Source organism: Cibotium barometz, chromosome 3 (assembly GCF_041138505.1).
Source record: "Cibotium barometz isolate CiBa-2024 chromosome 3, ASM4113850v1, whole genome shotgun sequence".
NCBI lineage: Eukaryota > Viridiplantae > Streptophyta > Polypodiopsida > Cyatheales > Cibotiaceae > Cibotium > Cibotium barometz.
Window position 1 is genome coordinate 62,680,411 of NC_141048.1, and position 15,690 is coordinate 62,696,100.

At 44.2% G+C, this 15,690-nt stretch overlaps 1 protein-coding gene across 1 annotated transcript in view; it reads left to right on the forward strand.

The window, feature by feature from the left end:
• The first annotated feature begins 502 nt into the window (after positions 1-502).
• The window catches only part of LOC147640366 (Cyclophilin-like peptidyl-prolyl cis-trans isomerase family protein), a 38,362-nt gene continuing 23,174 nt past the window's right edge, over positions 503-15,690 (forward strand). The window contains exons 1-2 of the mRNA XM_086779776.1: positions 503-584; positions 710-784. The gene's annotated coding sequence lies outside the window, so the exon portion shown is untranslated. The remainder of the gene's footprint in view (positions 585-709; positions 785-15,690) is intronic.

A 15,690-nucleotide genomic window follows, 5' to 3' on the forward strand; every position in this document is an offset into this window, starting at 1 on the left:
AAGGTATTTGGGGTGCATGTTGTAAATTCAAAGCTTGGGGGGAGAGAGAGAGAGAGAGAGAGAGAGAGAGAGAGAGGGCAAAGCATGACTCACTTTGTAGTTGGCTAAACAAAGGCATTAGTTTTTGAATCACACATAGGAGGACCTCGTCCCAACAATATCCATGTGTGCAACATTTGCAAACGTCTAGAAGAAGCCTAATGAAGAGGAGGTACTCAATTTTTTTGAACCTATGGCTCCTAATGCTCTTGCAAATTCTACAACCATGATTTTTAAAATAATTTATTGTAAATATGTGTGAGGAAAATTCATGTTCTCACATCAACAACTGCAAAAGGTCGGAATGGCCACTGCCCATGGTTTGGGAATGTTGCCACTGGATGTGCTCATTGTGCTGATGTGTCCGCTGTGAACCGACAGCTGCCCGTTGCCGCCGTTGCCGAAACGTCCGGCCGAAAGCGTCTGAAATGTGAACGAACAGAGGAAATTGGGTGTGCGCCGTAGCTTGCAGAGTATCTCTATATAAAGCAGGCAGCTTGAAGGCTCGTGTCAAGCTCCTTATTGACAGAGGGCGAGGGGTGCTCGTATCTATCAAACCCTAGCTTAGCACGTTAAAACTTGTTAATAATGGTATGCACTGTGTGTTGATCAACACCACCATGTTTCCCTCGTCTTCAATGGTGCTCTAACTGCTGTCGCTTGCTTGCAGTCCGTGACCCTCCACACTAACTTAGGGGACATCAAGTGCGAGATATTTTGTGATGAAGTTCCCAAGACTTCTGAGGTACCTCCATGCCTCCTCTTTCCCCCCCGCCCCCAAATGCCGTACACACATGCATCTATGCATACATCCATACAAAATAGATATCATCATAAACTCATGTGCACATGCATATGCACACATATGGTGTGCATACAGCTGAGTTAGGTTATATATGTTCAAGCAACCAGCCTTTTTGAAGTTGTACACTAAGAAAGCCTCTGAAAAGGAGAAGTACCATCTATGGGCCCTTTCTCGAGTGGCCATGGCACCACGCTGTCAACAGGGAGTGTGATTTCCACACCTAAATAGGATAGTAACCTCAGAACAAAAAAGGATCCAAACTGTTAGCAGGCTTTGTTGGCCATACCCAAGACGTCGCAAATTTGAACTTGGACACTCTCTTTGAAGGGGAAAAAAATGATATGGATGAATAAAGGGAGAACACATTTGGTTTGAACCCTTGCATGTATCCTAGATTGAAGCTCTTCTTTCAATTTGGGAGAGGCCTTAGGAGTTGTTACTAAAACACATGCATCACAATCAAATGAAGCACCAGACAAATATCCAAGAAGTCTGTGCTACAGGCAATGAGTCAACCAGCATTGCTAAAGAGAGTAAGAGTAAAATACACACAAAAAGTGTAATGTTGACAGGCTGTTCAGTATTGCCTTACAAACACTTGATCTTTGAGCTTCTTTCGTGTGAGTGAAGCCAAAGCTATGATTCCATTGTTACATGCCATTCCATGCGAGAGATCAATTGAACTACTCAATTGTGGGGCACTTGTGCCTTTGTGCTAGGGTTTTCAGAGATAGAAGAGTGCAGTGGAATCACACACAACACACACATGAGTCCTAAACTATTGTTTGTATTATGTACAAGAAAGAGTAATACGACTGAATCTCTAGTACAATTGATGTGGCTGAGTGAAAACGTCAACTGTAGCCTTGCGAGCAGTACACTTTTGGCTAGCACTTTGCCTACAGAGAAACACTCTATGAAGTCCAACGCTGAGGAAAGTAGATGATTATGACGATTTGGCTACCCACATATATATATATGCACCAATGTTACTGATCGGTTTGTTTTACTTCTATCGGCTAGGTCCACGACCCGCCATGTATTATCGTGGCTCGCCTCCCGATAAGCTCTCAACAACGTGCGAGACTAGTCCATGAATTGATCCTCATCAAACCAAATTGCTTGCTGGATTGGATAGCCCTTGAACTTGAGGAGATAGTGTAGTTGCTTTTGACGAGAATCCCGCTTGTATTGGTGCAAAACAACTTGCTTTGGTACTAAGGCTTCTTGTTATCCTTCGTCATCCAGCAGAGTGCTCAGCTCTAGCCCATGATAATCCACAAGGTTGCTCGAATGAGACACCAAATACATCCTCCAATCGCCCAATAACTCTAGCTTGAAGACTACATCACTTAGCAGAAATCACTACCCTTGACGACACAAAGTCAATCCTCGTAGTACAATCACCCATCCTAAATGGTGTACTTTGAAGCAATGCTATGCAGGCATTTTCTCCAAGGCTCCTTGAAGTCGGGATTCTTAGCATACATCACCTTCATTGAGATGAAATAATCGCTATGGCAACTCTCCATGGTATGCACCGGATGAACACGTTAGCTACCACATTCTCCTTACCAGGCAAAGAATCGATCTGAAAGGTAAATTGAGAAAGAAAATGCCACCACCATAAAATTGGTAGGGAGACAAGTCTTGATGTGACAATTTCAACAAATATCCGAGAGACTTGTGATCTGTATGGATTCGAAACTTTGAACCTATTGTTTGATTCACATGGTGGTTGTTGTGCAGACAGGGAGGAACAAATATGATGGAAGAGAGAGAGTGAGCATTGCACGACTCAATGTTGGCTTGATTAGATTGATTTCTTACACCAAGTACATGCCGTTTTGTAGGTTTACAACCTTATCTTTTGACCCAAACAAATCACACTCACAAACACACACGGCACATGTCACACTTGTCTTATCGAGATATAAGGGGTGTTCACACTTAAGCAAGTGTTGCATGTATAGAAGCCTCGCGTACTTGATCCTCAGCCCTAAGCCTGATAAACATAGTCACAAGGGACGGGGGACGGTGACGGGACGGGGGACGGCCATAAGTAGGGAACGGGGACGGGGGAGGGAACGGCACTTAAAAAATACTTTTTTTTAAAATTTTTCTACTCTACACTTATTCTACTTTGGAAGTACATCAAAATGAGCACAAATTTACACTAAAATGGTAAGCTTTTGAGTCATATTAATAATTAAGTAGATACAAAATGAGTCGTGAGCCTTAAGGAGGCAGAATACATGGACGGACTCAAATGAGTCAATGACAAAAAAGTGCTGAAGACTAGAGGCTAGAGGCTAGAGCTAAGTAGTAAGGCCCATGAATCATGATTCATGAATGATCATCCACGTGAAGTGCTCGCCTCATGGTCATGGGTAGCTTGTGCCAAAGAAGCATCAAGCTCATCCTCAGTCTCATCCTCACTGGCATGCTGCTCCTGCACCTCATCCTCTTGTTGCTCTTCTTGTTGACTCATCTCCCACTCGGTGAAGGAATCTGCCTTCTTGGTCATGCTCTTGCAAAGCATTCGCCGCAAGTTCGCGCTGACGAAGACAAGGTCATTGGCACGCTCTACCCCGAGTCGGTTCCTCTTCCTAGAGGCAATGTGGCTGTAGGTACTCCAAAGTTTCTCCAAGCAAGAGGAGCTGACGGCCTGGCTAAGTATGCGGATGGTAAGCTGCTGCAGCTCCGGTCCATCCGAACCAAAGTCCTCCCACCATAGAGCAGCACCAACTTTGGAGCGGTCAACCTGTGCATCATGACAGCCATAGGAGCCATGAAATGACCTGTACATCGAAAGCTGGTCCCTGTTCTTGCGCCTAACCGATGCATCAGGCACAAGACGATCCAAGACGATCCTCCATCCAGCGCTCACCTCCCGGTCGCTCTCATGCTTGTTGCTTTGGAATTCTAGGTCCACCACATAAGCTGCTGCATGCTGTAAGAAAGCATTATGGGCCCAAGGCCATGGACAACTAGTAAGTAGGTGTGAACTCTTGGGTGGAGTATAAATACCAATGTAAATGGGATTATGGGTGATTCATGATAATGTTATCTGTTCCAAGAATCAATGGTGAGCTTCTCCCGTGAGATGCTAAGTGGTGACTCCTTCATGAGCCACTCCCTTGGTGAGGGACTAACCCACCCCTGTTACTTTCTTTCATTGGTATCAGAGCATGGCTTTTGATCCATGATTAGTAATTTTTCTTTTCTTCTTCTCATTTCGTGAAATTTCTGCTTCATTTGATTCATGGGGGAAGGGGATATGGCTAAGGTAGAGTTTGTGGTTCAAATCTGAGCACATGGACCTATTTTTTTTGAATGAGTGGACCAAATTGGGGAAAATTTCTAATCTTGATTAGCAGTTGTTAATCAAAAACGTTTTTTTGTTTGGGAGCTTTCTTGCAAACCCTAGCCATGGAATCTCAACATGAGCAAAGGGCATTGAGTCTCTCATGTATCTAGCAATGTTTTATGAAGTATTTCACCTATTTTCCATGAGCAATGGGGCTCCCAATGTGGCTGAAAATCACTACCAAAGCTGCCTACGTTTTTCACCAAAGTGACCCTAATCTTCATCTCCTTCAACAAATTTAAGCATTAAGGCTTCCCGGGTGACATTGGTGAGTTGCTCCATCACTTCCTTACAATTTTGAAGCATTCTTTCAAGCTATGGAGTGAATTAGGGTTTTATTACACATAAAACCCTAATTTTCAGAAATTGGACTTTAATCATGGCCATTCATGCTGCTCTTTATGCATTATGAATGCTTGAATGCTACACATAGCCATTCAATGCTATGCCTTGCATATTGGCATAAGTGAGCATAGCTTTTGGCACATTTGGGGGATTGAATAAAATGTTTTGGGTTGGAAGCCCACTTTTTGGTGACACCGTTTTCCATTGCCGGTTGCACGTTTTTGGTCATAACTCTCTCATACGAACTCCGTTTTTGGAGTTCTAGTACTCAAAACGACCGGCTCGTCGTCCTCTTCGAGACGAGCTATAGGTCTTGAGGTACAGGATTCAGCAAGTGCTCTCTGTTTTCACTTTTGTATTGGATTTTCTAGTCCCGAGCAGGAACTCGCGCCCAGATCACCGCTCCGTGACACTTGGATGTTGTTGATGTATGTGGAAATGTATTGACATTGCCATGAGTGGATGTGATGAAGGAAGCACTATGAACCATGTATTATGATATGAATGAGCATGAGTCATGCTATAAATCAATTGTAAGTCAACTCTACTCATTCATTTGAGCTTGTAACTCACGATTTTATTCCTAGAATCTAGAATGAAGTAAGGGTACCTTGGCATTTGGAGGAGAGGCCAAGGGGAGAATGTCTTGAATCTTCCTTGCCGTTAGTGCCGGGTAACGCGGTAAGGAAGAGGATTAGGTACTTGGTGGTAAAGAAATGGCCTCAACCTTCACCTTGGATGTAAACTTGGTGAAGGGGTGAGAAGTGCTTGGCCGGGAGATCGGGAAGCATCGACGCGCTTCATCGACCACTTCATTCGACTTGAGCAAACAAGCAAATCCTCTACATCGACTTCTTATGCAAAAGGACAAAATTGATGCCATAAGGTCACATGCTCAGATGGAAAAATGATTGAGGATTGATTTGCTTACAGTGGTCAAATGCATAAGGATTTTAATACTTGATTGAGATGCTTCGATTTGATTGAGATTTGGTGCAAAAAGAGGGAGACCATGGCAAAATTTTTGCAAAATTTGCCTACTTGCAGCCAAGACAAATCCTTGAATTTCTAGGGTTTTTCAAAAGCTTTTCAAATCTGTCCTGAAAGCTCTTCAATCTACCCGAAAACCTCTTTCAAACAAGCTAAAGATCACCCAAATCGGATAAGAATTGAGCGGTTAACATCAAGAGTTGACTTTCAGCCGGTACAGTTGACTGGTCAAAGGCTGTTGACTTTTTCAGATCTGTTTTTGGGGATTCTTATTCGTCTCGTCAAGAGCTTCGCATCGATATAAAGATCACCTAAATCGGATACCGTTTGAATAGAGAAAAAAAAATCAAGTAAGTGGTCTTTGCAAGGAGGGATCAATTACGCGCATGGAAATGGCTAGAGGAGGTCAAAACAAGGGAGCCCGGAATGAAAATGATCAAAGACAACCGGAAGCAATGATGGCAACGAGTTCATCAACGAGGAAAGAAGAAAGTTCAACCATAAAAGCACCATCTCCAGATGAATCTCAGCCAGTGGAAATGCCTCAATCTTTGGGAACTACTCCGCTAACAGTGGACATGATGTTAATGGCTATGGAGAGTATGTTTCAAAGGATTGAAAATAACCAAACAAATCGGCAACAACAATTTGGTGAACACCTCATGGAACGGTTCGACAAGCGACACCACTACCTGGATGACGTGATGCAAAGAGGGTTAAAAGACTTGGAGAAAGCCATTAGTGCATTGGCTCCTCTCAAGCTCAACCAAGAAGCCGATATGAATGCAATGGATGGTGTACATTATGATGCCAAACATGATGGAAAGCCTACTATGCCAGAAAAGAACAAAGTAAGACAAATGATGCCACCTCAAATGATGCCACATTCTTCTTACATGGACAAGGGCAAGAGACCTATGGGTGATGCTTCTTATGAGAGATCCAATGCCAGTATTCCAAGAACTTCATCCTTTATGCAAGATGCAAGAAGAGGGTATGAACAGAAGGGATTTAAAGATGCAGGTGATTGGCAATTGGAAGATGAGCAAATGCATAGACACTTGGGTGAAGGAAGAGGATTTGATGATCCCGGCAGAGGGGTTCAAGAATGCATGGTGATTTTGACAATGCTGTGAAGGACAAAATCATATTTAATAAGTTCAAAGTAGAATCAAATTCTATCGAAGACTTTGAAGAGTGGGCAAACAAGATGGATCTCTACTTCGAAATCAGCCCAAGGAGCGAGATTGCCAAAGTCTACTTCGCCTCACTTCATCTTGAAGGTTTTGCTCACACTTGGTGGAGGAGGAAGCAATCTCATGGTTATGTCATCACTACTTGGGAAGAATTCAAGAATGACATGGCAGAAGAGTTTACTTCTCGCATGCAAAGGGACAATCACATTGTGGAATGGGACAAGCTAGAGCAAATCACTACCGTGAAGGAATATTCTCATAAGTTTCTAAAGCTTCTATTATACTTGGACGACTTTGATGAGCATTATCTTGTTGTCAAGTATATAAGGGGCTTGAAAGCTCCTATTGGTGGTGATGTCAAGTCTCATGAACCCGCCACTTTGAAGAAGGCAATGATGCTTGTAGAAATTCATGAAGAGAAGTACTTGACAAAGTGGGCTAGCAAAGGGAATATCAAAGGGGAAGTGATCACAAGGACTGACATGGGTTCTCATGCAAACACAAAGACCTAATCTTCCAAGATTTCCTACCGTGTATGGTAGAGGGTCTAATAGACTTCCATTTAAACCACCATTTATGTCCAACAAAGCTACATACAATGAGTCCAAGCCAGCAAATGGGGGTTCAAAAAGCAAGGTTATCAAGGAGGACCGTTTGCATGAAATGAGGCTCAAAGGTCTATGTTTCAAATGTGGAGAAAAATGGAACAAGGATCACTTCAAAGTATCACTGAGAACAAAGCTACATTATCACTGAGAACAATGCTAATCATGAGGAGGAGGAATTCCTTGAATGCAATGATGCCTTAGGATGGGGAGATCCTCATGAGAGTGGAGGTTCTCATGATGATGGTTTTGATGAAGAAAATCCCGAGTTTCCTTTTGATCCGGGTGGGAAACTAAAGTTTGCTCATGACAAAATGGATGATGGGATGCCTCTATGCGTGTGGAATGAAAACAATAGTGCACATACTACCTTGTGTACAATCTCTCATGATGCTTATGCGGGAAGTAAGGGTGCCAACACATTGAGATTGAAGATCAAGGTGAATGGGAGAACAGCATATGCACTCATTGATACTGGAAGCACGCATAGTTTTGTCAATAAAAGGTCTTTGAACACTCTCAAAATGCAACCAACTTCTTTACCAAACAAGCACATGGTGCAAGTGGCCAATGGTGATTCAATGGGTTGCAATATGAAGTGTCAAAGTACAGAATTGGAGTTGTCCAAGAGCTACTCTTGCAAAGTTGATCTTTTGGTGATTGAGTTGGGACCAATTGACATAGTACTTGGATGTGATTGGCTGTCCACTTTGAACTCTTTTACCATGAACTTACAGAAAAGTTTCATGAGTTTTGTGCATCATGGAGGGGTTATTACATTGAATGGAATGCAAGGGTCCAAGCTCTTCATGATCAATGCTACTCAAATGAAGAAAGAGTTCAAGAAAGAGGGCTATGTTTATGTACTACAGCTTTGCAAAGAGGAAGATAATAGCAAAAAGGATTGCATCGAAAATGTGGACATGGTTAAGCTACTCAAGGATTATGAAGATGTGTTTACCATGCCAAAATCAATGCCACCAAAGAGGAGTGTTGATCACGCTATTGATTTGGAACCAAATGCCAAACCAATCAACAAGCCTCCCTATCGTTTGTCAAAGGTTGAAAAGGAAGAGGTGGCAAAGCAAGTCAAAGAACTCATTGACATGGGATGGGTTGAACCAAGTCAATCTCCTTTTGCTTCTCCGGTGCTACTTGTGAAGAAAAAGGATGGTACTTTCCGCATGTGCATTGATTACCGTGATTTGAATAAGATCACCATCAAAAATCGTTTTCCAATACCAAGGGTGGATGATCTTTTGGATGAGTTGAAGGGTGCCACATGCTTTTCAAAGATTGATTTGCATTCCGGATACCATCAAATAAGGATGAAAAGTGGTGATGAGTTCAAAATAGCATTTCGTACAGAAAGGGGTCTTTACCAATTCATGGTTATGCCGTTTGGATTATGCAATGCACCGGCAACTTTTCAAGCATTGATGAACAAAGTGCTTCAACCTTTCCTCTACAAGTTTGTATTGGTCTTTTTCGACGACATACTTATCTATAGCAAACATGAGGAAGTGCATTTGAAGCACGTGAAAGAGGTTTTGGAGGTCTTGAGGCAAACCAAGTTGTATGTTAAGGAGACAAAATGTACCTTCATGGCACATGAGGTGGAATATTTGGGTCACATTGTGAGCAAGGATGGCATTTGTGTGGATCCAAAGAAAGTGGAATGTATTAGGAATTGGCCGGTTCCTTCAAACACTACTCAATTGAGGGGATTTTTGGGGTTATCTTCATTCTGTAGGCGCTTTATTGCCCACTATGCAGAAATTGCAGCCCCAATGACGGACAAATTGAAGAAGGAAACCTTCTTTTGGGATGCCATTGCCAACAAAAGCTTTGAAGATATGAAGAAGATGCTCACATCAGCACCTATTTTGGTATGTCCAGACTTCACCAAACCTTTTACAATAAGGGCGGATGCAAGTAGAAGAGGGATTGGTGAGGTACTTTACCAAGACCATGGAGTCATTGCTTATGAAAGTAGAAAGCTGAATGACAAAGAAAGAGAACTCCATGTGTATGAGCAAGAGATGATTGCTATACTCCATGCTATCAAGAAATGGCACCATTACTTATATGGGAGTCATTTTTATGTGAGAAGTGATCATAGGGTGCTGAAGTATTTCCTCACACAACCCAATTTGTCTCCTAAGCAAAGAAGGTGGGTAGCAACACTACAAAACTATGATTTTGAAATCACATACACAAAGGGCAAAGAAAATGTGGTTGCCGATTCCTTGTCTCGTATGTGGGCCTGCTCATTGTATGCTATTTCTGAGGTGCATAAAGATTGGATCATGGAGATACAAGAAGAGTACTTGTTTGATGAAGAAACCTCACAAATAGTGCAGAAATTACAGCAAGGTGTATGTGAAGAGTTACCCCATTATGAGCTGAAAAATGGTCTCCTCTACTACAAAGGAAAAGTCTACTTGGTTCCTACTTCATCATTTATCAAGAAGATCATGGAAGAGATGCATTGTACTCCTATGGCTGGTCATTTGGGTGTCTACAAAACCTTTGATGCAATAAGGACAAGTTTCTTTTGGAAGGGGATGTGGAAGAGCATTCATGCTTATGTAAGTGGGTGCCGGTCATGTCAATTGAACAAGGATCCTACACATAAACCGGGAGGTTTGCTTCAGCCATTGCCCATTCCCGAAGGCAAATGGAGTCATATATCAATGGATTTCATTACTAACCTTCCGCGCACAAAGAAAGGGTGGGACAGCTTGTATGTTGTGGTGGATAGATTGACCAAAGTGGCCCATTTCATTCCTTCCAAGGTCACATATTCAGCCCAAAATGTTGCCAAGCAATTTGTTGATGGGGTTTTCAAGTTGCATGGTATGCCGTCACAAATTGTGAGTGATCGCGATGTCAAATTCATGAGCACTTTTTGGAGAACATTGTTTGAATATATGGGAACCAAGCTTACTCCAAGCACCGCCTATCATCCCGAAACCGATGGTCAAACAGAAAGAGTAAACAAATGGGTGGAAACATATCTACGCCACTATTGTCATGATACTCAAAGCACATGGGATGATTGGTTACCTTTGGCTGAGTTTGCTTACAACTCAACATATCATGTGAGCATTGGCATGTCACCCTTTGAGGCTTTATATGGTTACAAGGTCAATTTGCCTATGTTGGTGGGTACATATGAGACTTCTAACCATAATGCCAAGGAGGAAGGTGAAAGGATGCAAGCTTTGTTGCAACAATGCAAAAGTAATTTGAAGGTTGCACAAGAGAAAATGAGACAATATGCCAATGTTCATCGAAGACCATTGGAATTCAAAGTGGGAGATTGGGTTCTTTTGAGAATACCAAAGTCAAGATATGCGTCTTTGAAGGGAAGCACCAACACCAAACTAGCTCATCGCTATTATGGTCCTTATCAAGTGATACGAAGAGTTGGGGAGGTTGCATATCAACTCTTACTTCCATCTACAACAAAGATTCATGATGTGTTTCATGTGTCTCACTTGAAAGGATATGTGGGTATGATCGATCAAATGGTTGATGAGTTACCTCCAATGAATGAAGAGGGAATGATTGAATACATTCCAGAAGCTATCTTGGGTACAAGGAAAAAGGTACTTCGCACTCGTACCTTGGTGGAGTATCTTGTTCAATGGAAAGGTTTACCTAAGGAAGAAGCTTCATGGCAACCTATTTCAGCATTGGAGGGATATGAAGCATTGATAGAGCAATATGGGTTGGTGTAAATTCAGCCACATGGAACATTCTTCTCCGAATTTGGGGTATTCATTTGAGGTTTTGAGGACGAAACCATTGGGGAAGGGATGGTTTGTAAGAAAGCATTATGGGCCCAAGGCCATGGACAACTAGTGAGTAGGTGTGAACTCTTGGGTGGAGTATAAATACCAATGTAAATGGGATTATGGGTGATTCATGATAATGTTATCTGTTCCAAGAATCAATGGTGAGCTTCTCCCGTGAGATGCTAAGTGGTGACTCCTTCATGAGCCACTCCCTTGGTGAGGGACTAACCCACCCCTGTTACTTTCTTTCACATGCAATGGATAGTAGGAATTCCACCTTCCTAGACACAAGGCATGGATCTCCTCGTATCTGTCTTCATCAGGCACGAAGTCTTTCAACTTCTCTATCATGCGATCCATGCCCTCGTAGACCTTGCCTATGCATGGTTGCATAGTGTCTACAATCCTCAATAGGTGGACTATGGGCCTCACCATAGCATCTGTGGTCTTCACACGCTCCCACCAAGAGGCGTCATCCGCCCGTAGCCTACACTCTTGTGGCCAGTGTGTTTGTATGGGACTCTTGCATGGCGACAAACTCGTCGCTAAGAAAAAGCCCCCTCAAAGCACCACTACAATCCTTCAACCGGCCCAACATGAGAAAGTTGACAACAAACCGGGTGTCGGAATATTTGAGGAGAGAGAGAGAGGACGTCTTGTTGAACTCATGCCGAAGTCTTTGGTGGTTGAGGACAAAGGAGACCATGGTGTTGGCCTCCTCAATGAGCGGGCTGATCCATGGTAATGCCCCGATGTCCTTGAGGAGGTTGTTTAGGCAATGAGCCATACAATGACGTGTCCATACATACCTTGGAGAATAGCTCCCGCTGCCCTATTGGAAGGCTCCCCATCCGCAACAAAGCCCACTACATGCTCGGGGCCAACGATCTCCATGGTGGTAGCCCACTCCGCCGCAAGCACATCCGCGCTCTTCCCAGTGCCAGATGCATCATGAGATGAGATGAAGTACATCTCTCCGCGAGAATATGCAACCACGCCGTGAATACTCCTCTTGCGGGTGTCACTCCATCCATCCACAATGAGGGAGACTCCGTTCCTCTCCCATTGCCGCTTTGTGTTGTCGGCCGCTTGCTCTACAATGCGCTTCTCCTTTCTCGAGCAATGTAGCGCGCAAGCTCTCGGATGAGGGGGACATATAGGTTGAGCCATACTCCCCAATCTTCTTAACCATGACCTTGAAGTATTCCGACCTATTCAAGAAAGTAATTTACTAATGAGAAGGGGACTAGGATGATGAAAACATGCATGATGAATTGGCAATGATCGATTGCACTTACCTAGCCGCTTGAAAGGCAATGTGGTCGTGGAAGAAGAAGTGGGCCACTGCCATATTCAACTTGGGGTTCCAATTCTCCCCAAGTGTAGATTGTCGTTGTGGGCCACGTAATGGTTGAGAGGCCGTGGAGATGGAGGGTGCCGGCGTCGTGGATGCAGTAACATTCCAACTTGATGGTGAAGGTGATGGTGTGCATGATCCCGATCCACCACATGACTCCATTGTAGAGGCTTGAGTTCCTCTCCCCATCGTCACGGGATCCACGGCCACTCGTGGTGTCCTTCTTGTCGCTTCGACCGCCTCGTAGACGCTAAGCTTGTCAAGAAGTTCTCGTCTCTTCTCGGGCGTGACATTCCTGCAAAACCTCACCTCATGCCCACTCGCATGCAAGAGGTGGGCTCGCACTTTGTCGGCGCCACCCGTTCGCCGGTACGGGCAAAGCTTGCATACCCATGGCCGAGAACTGCCTCCATGAGCGGATGGGGTGTAGTTAACCTCCTCCCACCATGTCCATCCCGTTGTCCTTCTACGGGAAGCCCCGGCACGTGAGGAGGATGCCATGGTTGAAAGATGGCTTGACTCTTGAGCCTTGAGGAATGAGAGAGAGAGAGAGAGAGAGAGAGAGAGAGAGAGAGAGAGGCCTAGAGCCTAGAGGCTTGGAAGTTGGAAGACTCAAGACTCAAGAGGCTTGAGAGAGAGAGAGAGAGAGAGAGAGTCTAGATAGTAGGGCGGCGGCCCGCGGGCCTTGTGTGAGAGGCTTGGAGCTTGGAAATTGGAAGCTAGAAGAAGCTTGAAAGCTTGAAAGTTGTGTCTGCTTGTAGCCTTTGTAGACGCTTGTTCTTATATAGATAGGTTAGAGAGAGAGAGGCAAGCCTCAAGGGCAAGAGAGAGAGAGAGAGAGGGCCAAGCCTCAAAGGCTCAAGGGCCAAGGCCCAAGCCATCAACGGCCAAGCGGCGATTGCAACGGCTGGAAACGGCGACTGCAACGGCTATAAACGGTGAGCGCAACGGCAGAAAAACGCGCAAACACAGCCTCTTCCACCGAAGATGCTATACTACAGAGATCACTTCATGAGTATCATTGATGATGGATTTATAGAGAGGCCTAGATACATGGAGGGCTTTTTACCACACGGCTCCCGAGTGGCTATTGGTCAGCTTAGAGTTTCATCACACCGATTGGAGATTGAGACTAGCAGAGCAGCACGGGTCCCCCGAGAGGAGAGGGTATGCAGATTGTGCAGAGAGGAGGTGGAGAGTGAGGAGCATTATGTATGCAGATGCAGAGCATATACAGCCATCAGAGAGAGATATCCCATTTTATTCAGAGAGCCATATTCCCTACGCCAGATCTTTGAGGCAGCAGACCAGCGCATATTGGGGAGATTCATTCTAGACATACAGCGCCACAGAGAGACATCATTACAGGCTCAGACAGCTCCAGATGGGGGACGACAGACACAGATTACTACATTTTTTCAAAGATCCATCCCGCTCCCAGCCCCTACACGGCAGGGAATTACTCTCCAGAGAGCAGAGACACTCAGAGCCCGCAAGAGACAGAGGACACCTGGCTTTCGGACACCACGCCTATACCAGAGAGAGATGACAGAGATTAGAGCTCAGTTTCATAGGGAGGGGGCGGAGCGACTGGCTCGCTTCAGAGCACACCCAGGCATGTTCTTCAGGGAGCTGTGGACACCCCCTTCATTGATGTATACCATTTTATACCCCCAGTATGGTACAGGATGGAGCTAGCTAGGTTGCATATCATGATTGTATACTCCATGCATATAGCTTGGCATTCTCCTAGTAGTAGAGCTCCATCCCCTCCCCCACTCATTGTACTTATTGCACACCCAGATTCAGCTTTTTAGTTCAGTACTTTTTCATTTTGTTGGGATGACAGAGGATACCCCATACAGGTACACCGATTTGTCTCATAGGCCGAGTTCGGTCTTTTGGAAGACGTTAATAAAATCTTTCTTTCTTTCTTTCTTTCTATCTAATCATCTCATTAAAGTTTGCATCATTGTTCTTTATCAAGCTTAGGGATGAGGATCAAGTATGCAAGGCTTCTGTGCATGCAACATTGGTATCAGAACATTCAAGCTCAGCCCTCTAAGCTGTCCCAAGAAGATGCAAAGAATCCATAGCAAAATGCAGCAAAGGTAGCATTATGAGGTGGTTTGCAGCAGCCTGCAGGCAAAGCCATTCTTTGGGAGTGTGCTCAAAGGAGGACACGAGTTAACTCTTAGATCAGTTCTCGAGGCAAAGCAACAAGCATGCACTTTGACTTTGACTATGATTGCCTGAACCTCTTTCCACTTCTCGGATTTCTCTTCAAGTCTTGTTGAAGAATTGTGCGTGTTCCGCTTTGTCCCCATGTCTGCAATCCCTTTCCCTTAACACATCTATTGTGCATGCTATTTTCATGCTTGCTTGACCAATGTGTAGTTCCGGGTAAGGGGACGCCTGAGCTGTGCATGTGAAACTTTCTGCTGACATGGTTATGTCGCATGTGACGGGCTAGCATTAATTTATAAGTGAGTGTGTACACATTTTGGGCGAGCAAAACTCACTTATAAATTATGACGAACCTTATGTTTGCACACATTGATGTCTTGAGGTGGACAATGCTCATGTCCACCGCCCAAACCTTATCCCCTTTGTTCAAAGAGAGCAACCAGCCATGTGTCCATTCTAGCTTGGACTCAAACTCACTTTCCCTCTTTGCTTAACACCCAAGGTGGACATCTCATCATCTCTCTTTTCTCCCCTCTCTCTAGAAGTTGGCGCCCACTTCAAGAGAACTTATGGCTGTACTTTCTGTACTTTCAAGAGAACTTATGGTTGTACTTTCTGTACTTTCTTCTTCCCTGCACCATATCCAAGCTTGTTAAGTGTTTTCCAAGCTTCCAAGAATGTTTCTAGGCAATAATCACTCTTCTACTGAAACTACACCGACTAGGTGTGAACGTCCTTGAGCACCGTCTTGTGAACAATACGCTCATCAACACTAAAATGAACTAGCTACAATACACATAAGCACTGAAAGATACATCAATGCTCAAGGCAATCTGCAAAAGAGAAGCACTGCACAGTTTACCACCATTGGGGCCACGAACGGGCCGACCCCCCCCTCAATACTGAAGTATATTATTGGAGTATTTTATTGTGTACAAAGTTCCAAAGGCTTGCTAGCTAGATAATCCTAATATGAAGACATATTATCCAAAC